This window comes from Megascapheus bottae, chromosome 24, assembly GCF_031878675.1.
Source record: "Megascapheus bottae isolate mThoBot1 chromosome 24, mThoBot2.hap1, whole genome shotgun sequence".
Classification (NCBI taxonomy): Eukaryota; Metazoa; Chordata; class Mammalia; order Rodentia; family Geomyidae; genus Megascapheus; species Megascapheus bottae.
Genome location: NC_143532.1, coordinates 21,578,749 through 21,587,850, shown reverse-complemented (window position 1 = coordinate 21,587,850; position 9,102 = coordinate 21,578,749). Strand labels below are relative to the sequence as shown.

The window sequence follows — 9,102 nt, the reverse complement described above, 5'->3', positions numbered from 1 at the left end:
CCTCATGTCTTTTCAAATACAGGAAAGGGAAAGTTTTCAGTTGACCAAGTCCAGGAGATATAGTGGGTTTCCATGAGGTTTTTTAGTCAAAGTCACCAGCAATCACTGTGTTTGGATCTATGTGTGTTTTTAGTGTAAGTAAAGTTTGTTTGATGAAGTTGGGTGCACCAACATTTGGTGTGTAGATATTCAGAATGGTTATATCCTCCTGAAGGAGAGATCCCTTTAGTAGTATGTAATAGTCTTCTTTGTCTCTTCTCACTAGTTTTAGTTTGAAGTCTATTTTTTTAAGGATGGTAGATGACTTCATTTGTCTTTTCGGGCCTTGATCTTCCTCAGACAGAATTCCAGCTCCTTGTCTTAGTAGCACATAGCCATCTTCTCGGCCACACTGGCCTGGTCTGGATGCAATGCAGGCAAGAAGCTTGCCCTGCTGGAACTGCTCCTCCAAAAACCTGATCTTGACATTCTTTTTCCTTTCATTGTGTTTCTTCTGAATTTTCTTGGATAGCTTTTTGTTTAAAATCTCTTCCTCTTCAGGAGTCAGCCTGGCCCCTTTCTTGCAACCAGGAGCAGTGCATAGGGGGGGGTACAGCTCTTTACCATGGTCTTGGTACGGAGCAGCTCATTACTGGATGTATTGTAGACAATATAATGATCTGTGTTTTACGACTTTAGAGCCCCTGGAAAAGTTGCCCACATTCAGCCTCAGAGCACAGTATTTCTTGTTGCTGCCTTGAACTCCGACTGTGTGTATGCGACAGGGGCTAATCTTAGTGTTGGTAGCAGGGCTCACACTTCCACTTCTTGTGGAAGGGCTTCCTCTTGCCCCCGGTCTTGCAGCGCTTGTGCCAGTTGTTTTGAGAGATGTCCATTGCTAGGTGCTGGCTGGAAAGAGGAAATGCCTGAAGTCTATTTTATCTGATATAAGGACAGCAACTCCAGCCTGTTTATGGGGGTCGTTTGCTTGATAGATTTTATTCCAGCCTCTCACTCTCAGGAAGAGTCTCCTGGACTTTCCTGCCCGGGCTGGTTTTGAACTGAAATCCTCAGATCTCAGCCTCCTGAATAGCTAGAATTACAGGTGTGAGCTCTTGGGGCCCGGCTGTTCTTTGTAATTCTGTAAAGCCTTTCTACCTTGGTGTAAACTAAGATATTATGATTCTATTGCCTTTTAAACATTGGTTTTCATTTTATTATATTAATTACATTCAGGCTACCAGACACTCCCCTTGTGGTTATTAATCCATGTGCAATCTGTGTTGCTATTTGCTTGATATGCTTACTGCAGCAAATCATTTCTTTCATCTCTGTGAGCTTTGCAACCTTGGCATCCCAAACCTGAGTTTGTGCTGTAGATATGTCTAGGCACAAAGCCAAGTGCAGGTTGCTAATGTGCGTGGGCATGGTTGCCCTGCCCTGTCTTTTTGCTTCTTCCCTGCCTGTCTCAGTAGAGAGAATAGGAAAAATGAAATTTCAATTCCCCTTCTTGGTCCTTCCCCTATTTAAAATCTCAACTGCGAGGTGCCAGTGGCTCAGGCCTGTAGTCCTAGCTACAGGATTTTAAGAGGCTGAAACCTGAGGAGCACAGTTCAAAGCCAGCCCTAACAGAAAAGTCTATGAGACTCTTATCTGCAACCATCAAAAGCCAGACATAAAGCTGTGGCTCAAGTGGCAGAGTGCCAGTCTTGTCTTAAAAAGCTAAAGGGAAGCACCCAGGCCCTGAGTCTAAGCCCCAATACTGGCACATAAAAATATCTAAAATCTTGCTGGGCATTGGTGTCTCATGCCTATAATCCTGTCTACTCAAGAGGCTGAGATTTGAGGATCACAGTTTGAAGCCAGCATTAGCAGAAAAGTCCCTGTGAGACTTTTATATTCAATTAACCACTCAAAAAGCGGAAATGCTATGGCTCAAGTAGTAGAGTGCTAGCCTTAAGCACAAAGAGGCTCAGAGAAAGCACCTAGACCCTGAGTCTAAACCCTACAACAGACAAAAAATAAAATTTAAAAAAAAATCTAAAAACTTAACCTTGTTTCCCTCAGATACTTCCTGTCTCATGCCCCATACTATATTATTTCTTTAAGACTCATCACTGTGTTATTTACTACACATTTTATTTATTGCACACATTTTTTTTCCGTATGTGTGTTGGTACTGTGACCTGAACTCAAGGCCTCACCCTTAGGATGCATTCTTGCTCACATTCTAGTTTTATGGTTTGAGGATATCTTCAGTCCAGCTTTTTGCTGACTAATTGGAGATGGGATTTCTAAGACTTTTCTTCATGGCCTGGCTGACTTTAAACCTCAGTCCTCCAGGTCTCTGTCTCCTGAATTGTTAGGATCACAGGTGTGAGCCACCAGTGCTTTGGTGATTGTAAACATTTTTTGCATTACTGTCTCCTGACATTGCTTTGAGGTCTAGGAACTTTTGATTGCTTTTTTTCCTTCATTGCTTATCATCAACACCCAGTAGAAGTGTCTGATATCTACCAACCACTCTACCGAGAATGACCAAAAATAGAAAGGACTCTGGTCAATTGCATTCCACATTAGGATTTCTGTTTGTTTTTTAAAACTTTTAAAAATTGTTCTTTTTAAAAAAGTTTTATTGCCTGAATAATATATAGTGGGGTTACAGTTACATTTGTCAGCTAGTAGATGCATTACTTCTCGTATGTCGGTACCCCTTCTTATGTTTTTGTCCCCGTTTCCCTCCCCTCGCCACCTCCCAATCATCTTGTTCCTCCCCCTTCCCTTCCCTACTTCAAATAAAAAAAAATACAGTCAATATACCAGGTAACAAAATCAGATACAGTAAGTCACATGAGATTAACCATAAGGGCAAAAAGAAGAGAAGAGAAATAACATAGTACATTAAGAACAACAATCACACAAGATAAAACTCTTGTTTCCATATCCTACAGATCTTTCATTCAGTCTCATTCTATATGACCTTATGTACCTAGGTTTTGAACTATTGTAATCTTCTGGATTTCTGGGTTTTGACAGCCAAAATTACATCCCAGGCCAAAATCTGTGTCTCAAAGATGAGTCTGATTAGTCGTGAATGCAAGTTGCAACTTGATGCTCCCATGTCAAGGTGAATCCTGTTCCCTCAAATTCGTTCAGCCTAATCTTTGGCTGCTTTAAATGAGATATGGACCTTCCTCCTTATGTCAGGCCATTGATCTCCACAATTGCCCTGCTTGGATACACACAATGCCTGACTCTGATATATAAAATTCTCTAATGATAGAAGACCACACACTGCTACCTACTCTTTCTGAAAGGCCGTGCATGTATTTTTTTTCCAGTAGATTAACTTTTTATGTCTCAATGATGTTAAGAAAAGGGCAAGGCATGAAACAGATGGAAGGTGAAAGTTTCTGGCAAAAAGAAATCCATATTTCCCATACCCTTCTAACTCCGGAAACTTCTTAAAGATCATGGGCATGGTTCATGGGACATGTCAATTCAAATGACAGCTCATCTTGGTAGCAAAAGAAGACTTGTATAGAGCAGGGTGGAACATGTGTCTTGGAGGGGCCCTTGACTTTCCTTCTGGAAGCTGTGAGCTCCATGCTGTGTTGTAGGATGAGGCCACTGGGAAGAAAAGAGTCCTCATCCCTCTTAGCAACTGGGAGACATTGCTGTCCCTACTCTACCGTGTATCCACTGAAACGATGACTTCCTTTTTTGATATTCAGTAACTGAGACATTCTGTTCATGGAAGGACTTAAAGGCATAGGCAAGGGGTTCCCATTGGGGGTAACTGTTTCCCACAGACCTCCCTCTCGAAATGGAGAAAAGAAGCTGAGAAGAATGGAGCTACCATTCTTCTGTCTCATTATTTGCTTCATGTTTGTCTCCCTCAGTGACAGACATTCTACCAGGGCCAGGACTGTATTCAATAGAGGGCCAGATATATGGAAAGAGCACCAGTTCTTAAATGAATTAAGTGTTTAAACAGACAAATGAGGAAGGATTCCCAGGCCAAATTTCATTTGTGCTCTTCACTTAGTTTTGGTTTAAAATGAAGCACGAGCTGTCTAGCGAGGCCTTGAGTCTAGTCAGGGGATTGTCTTGATGCCAGTCTCTTTCATAAATTCCATCAGAGTGCTGACGTTTCACTTCTTTGTTTTCCTGTGAGTTTTCTATGCTGGCATAACACTATGTTTGGGATGGTCATCCAGAAAGCATGGCTTCTCCCACAGCTTCCTAGCTCCCAGCCCTGGGCCCTGATAATGCTGCTAGTTTAGCAGGAGTCAATCTCTCTTGAAGTAGTGGCATGGTGATCTATCTCTCTTCCAGCAACAAGTCACCAGTCTCCAGAGCAGGGCAAGGAAGAGCCGAAGACAGAGGCCTGAGATTATGTTGAGCTTTAGAATGATGCTACTGAGGGTAACTTCCGAAATGGAGGCTCAGGAAATAGGATTTACTTAAGACAGGTGGGTCAGAGTGGATCTGGTAGAGGAAGATGGAAGACAGTGCACTTACACCTTACCAGTTTCTCAGAGGCAGGGAGGTGGTCCCTTCAGGGAGTGAAGGCACAGAGGGGGCTGCCAGATGACAGATTTTCCTCCCAACACAGTGAGTGCTTCAAACTTAGGAGTCATAGGTACATTTTATTCCCAGCCTGGGACTGGGCCAGAGTAGATTCTATTTGAATGCTTACTGAATGAATGAACTAATTAATGAATGAATGAAAAGTTCAGGCGTTCTTTTCCCCTATGCCAGGACCTCTGACTTATTCTTAACAACACTGGCACCTCCTATTGATATTACCTTCCTGGCTTCTAAAGGGTTAACCTTTTTATTTTAGTTTTTAAATAGGAGCTATTTGGGTTTGATGGCTTCCTCTTCTCCACCATTCACTATGCAGGCGAGGTAGTGAGTCTGTGAGCTGTCTACTCCTAAGAAGCTGCAGGCCTTAAATGAAAGGACCTCCAGGATATGGAAACAAAAACTATATAATGTGTGATTGTTGTTCTCAATGTACTATGTTATTTCTCATCTCTTTTGTTGTCCCTTGGTTAGTCTCATATTGTTATACTATCTTACCTTGTTATCTGGTATATTGTATATATGATTATTTGTTTATTTGAAATAGGAAAGTGAAGGGGGGAAAACAAGATGGGGGGGACTGGCATGGGGACAAAAACATGAAAAGGGTATCAATATGTGTGAAGTAATACACCTTCTATCTGGCAAATATAACTGAAACCCTTCTATTAATTACAATAATAATAATAATAATAATAATAATAGTAATAAAGCTGCAGGCCTTGGCCTGATTTCATCCCTCCTGACCATGAGATACAGGTCATGATTTCATTCTCTGAATCTCAATGGTCTCATCTGCACAGTGGTATCATGATAATGTTCACCTGGCAAGAATGTTGTGAGGATTCAATGGCCTCTTTTAGGTGAACCTGCTTATTAGGATGATGCAGACAGACAAGGCAGGCAGTTTGTCCAAATGGGCAAGATGCTGAGAGAAAGATGCAGGTGAAGAGGTGAAGAAATAGGGGTTCAGGATTTTGTTTTTGCATTACATGTCTAGTCTCTATCCTGTGCAAGCAGAGAGGTGAATCTTGGTCCTTGGGAAGTGAATGGAAGAACAAGACTAGATTTCCTAGGATCTCTCTCCCCCACCTTATGCATCATTCTCAGAAGAGAGGGTGTTGTCTTGACTGCACTGGGCTCTTAGAGAACCCAGTGTCAGGCAGGAGTCTTCCTGAGTCTCTCTCTAGGACATCTACAGTCTGGCTTCCCATCTCAGAAAGCAGATGCCTTCTGGAAAAATGGCTTGGAATTACTGGCATTTTGTCCTTACCTGAGTTTAGAGCCCTTTCCTCAAATCTCTTGTTGCTTGCCTTTAAAACAGATGCAAGAATTCATTGGCATGCAGAGCACCAGTGATGGTTGATTGTTTTGCAGTGATCTCTCAAAATACGAAAGCAGCCCTTCGCCTGGAAAAAACGAAACTGTCTAGACATCGAATTGTCTGTACTTCCACCCTGAACCAAAGACATCCAGGCAGCTGGCTTGAGGGTGGAGAAGAGGAAGAAGTCAAAGAGGATTGTCAGAGTGTGTTCTTCACATGAACTCTAGGAAACCATATCCTGAGAAATTATGACATTTTCCTGGGACTGCCAATATATGGGAAGCTGCTAGTCCCTGGGACACAAGCTTTGTCTCTGGAGATTGACATCCCAGGGATTCTTGGCTGGCAAATAGCTCAGATTCTGGTTTGATTTTTTTCTACCCTGCAGGGGACAGCATTGGGCAGAAGACAGTGAAATTCATATAATAAAAGAAGAAACATTTGCTTTCAATTATCCAAATTATTGTTTGCTAATTGAAGTATAAAAAGTGTATTTTTTTTCCATCGTCGGGTTGGTATAAGCATCACTTCTCTTCAGTCTCTTTGATTGAGCCAAAATGTCTTTTTGGAGTGTTTATTCCAATCCATACATCATTTTCCTGATTAGTAGCTACTCAGTAATGTCCTTGCTCGCCGAGGCAAGCTTCAACCGGAGAGCAGTTTATCATCAAAGCTGCAGAAACTGATATAAGTTAAATCTACACTATTGCCTATTTGTCACCCTGGCTGAAATTTTTTTTGACATGGATATCAGTTTGGGGGACAAAAATTTATCTGCTGCCACATAATAATCATATACCTTTCTCATATAGATGAGCCTTGTCTTGAGTTGTGTAGAAATAGACTCTGAAATGGAGATTTGCACACACAGTAGTCCATGCTTTCAAAAAATACCTTTTGGAGCTGGGTGTTGCCGATGGCTCATGTGTGTAATCCTAGCTACTCAAGGAGGCTGAGATCTAAAGATCACAGTTCAAAGCCAGCCTGAGCTGCGAAGTCCTCAAGGTTCTTATTTCTGATTAACCACCAGAAAACTGGAAGTGGAGCAATGGCTCAAAATAGTAGAGTACTAGCCTTGAGGACAAAAGCTCAGGGACAGCACCCAGGCCCTGAGTTCAAGCCCCATAACCACCACCACCAACAACCAACCAAAAAACAAAACCAAACACCGGTTGAGAGCTGGGTAATGGTGCCTCATGCCTATGAGTCTAGCTAATTGGGAAGCTGAGATCTGAGGATCAAGGTTCAAAGCCAGCCCAGGAAAAACAGAAAAGTCTGTGAGATGCTTACCTCCAATTAACCAGCTAAAAGTTGGAAGTGGAGGTGTGGCTCAAGTGACAGAATGCAAACCTTGAGTGATAAAGCTCAGGGACAACACCCAGGCCTTGAGTTCAGCCCTTAGTACCGGCACCAAAGACATATAACCACAACAAAATAAAAGTATCTGTTGTGGGTGAAGAGGGCCAACTAGATCTGAACGAGGCTCCAGTGGCCACTAAGGCCACATGTCATAGAGCTGTCCCAACATGAGACAACGACGTTGTGTGGGTTCATCCTGAGTTTTCAAGGAAGACCTATGTAATCTTGGGCAAGGTGGGTTGGCTGCAGGGAAGCAGCTGTGAGCAGTTAGCTGCCCCCACCCCCTGCCCTCCAAAGCAGGGCGTGGAGTAGGAGGATTGAGGAGAGGGGATTGTATGCCTCAGTCCCAAATAAGGACCTGGCCAGCACACGGCAGCTTTAACCACCCCCACATCCAAGCACACATAAATGCAAAACCAAGATGGATACATGGTATTTTTGAAGACATCTATTAAAAAAAAAAAGCCAAGGGAAATGCTTCTCAGCACCAGCTGTTCCGGTGTTGTGGTCCTCTAATTCTTTTGAGAGGAGCCCTCTGCAAAATCTGTGGTATTTGTTGATTCCAGGCAGATGCAACAAAGTTATCTCTGAACTTCTGCCAGCCACCAAAGAAGCTGATGATGAAGAACAGTTCCACGGGCCATCTCCTTCCAGCCCCTCATCCATCATTCCAACCCCTCAACCTTTTTTTTTTTTTCTTGAGTGATGATTGTACTCTAAACACATAAAATTAATCACCACTCGAGGCCAGCCAGGTGTCTTGCCTCCAGAAATTATCTCACTGCAGCAAAAACAACAGCTCAGATCTGATCATGTCTCGTAATTTCTTTGAATGAGCACCGTGGAATCCTCTGGGAGCCTCTGACAGGTTGCACAATCCATTTTTTTTTTTTGTATGTGTGTGCCAGTACCGGGGCTTGAACTCAAGGCCTGGATGCTGTCCCTTCGCTTTATTTACTCAAGCCTGACACTCCACCACTTGAGCCACAGTTCTACTTAAAGCTTTTTGCTGGTTAATTGGAGATAAGAGTCTCATAGAATTCCTTGCTGGGGCTGACTTCAAATTGTGATCCTCAGATGTCAGCCTTCTGAGTAGCTAGAATTACAAGCTGCCATTAGCAGCACTCTGCTCAGATTGCACAGTTCTGAGGAGCAAAGAGCTGGCACTGGCTTTATGCCATGACCTGGTACAATCTGATTCTGTTTTGGGAAAAGATGGTCTGCTTTGACTTAGAGCCAAGACCATTAAGCCATCAACCTGCCATTAAAGAGAATCCTTTCATGAAGAATTAGATGCTCACACAGAAGGATACTAGCTTTGCTTCTTCTGGAAACTTCCTGATGTTTTTACAGAACTGAGGCATAGGCTGGGGAGAAACCTTCCCACTATGTGCTTAGCAGCTGATTGTTACATGATCCATTGAAGCTCAGAGTCTGAAATTTCATATGACAATCCCCACTCAACTTCACAGTAGCTGAAAGTAGCCTTTCTCTTGGACCCGTATGTATATTTTATTTTAACTATGTGGCCCTCTGGCAAGATCCTGTACATTTCAATCAATCAAAAAACCCTGTTTGCCTGTTCCTCGTAGAGTTCAGTGCTTCTGAGGATTGGCAAAGAGAAAACAATCACCCAGGAAAGATATAAAAATGATCATCTTAATCTAATTGTGTGACATTTTCAATATGTGAAGCTGGGAAAGAAACATATTCTTGCCACATGCAAAATGCCAAGATTCACACACACCAGACAGGTTTCTACCAATGAGCTTGGTCTCCGTGTTAGATTAGTAGCAAATCCTTATGATTTGATTCTAATTGAGCGCTTAGCAGTTGCTATTAAAATCTTT

General features: G+C 42.6%; 1 pseudogene; it reads right to left on the bottom strand.

The window, feature by feature from the left end:
• Positions 1-306: 306 nt before the first annotated feature.
• Positions 307-875, bottom strand: LOC150047122 (small ribosomal subunit protein eS8 pseudogene; annotated as a pseudogene).
• Between the last annotated feature and the right edge of the window lie 8,227 nt (positions 876-9,102).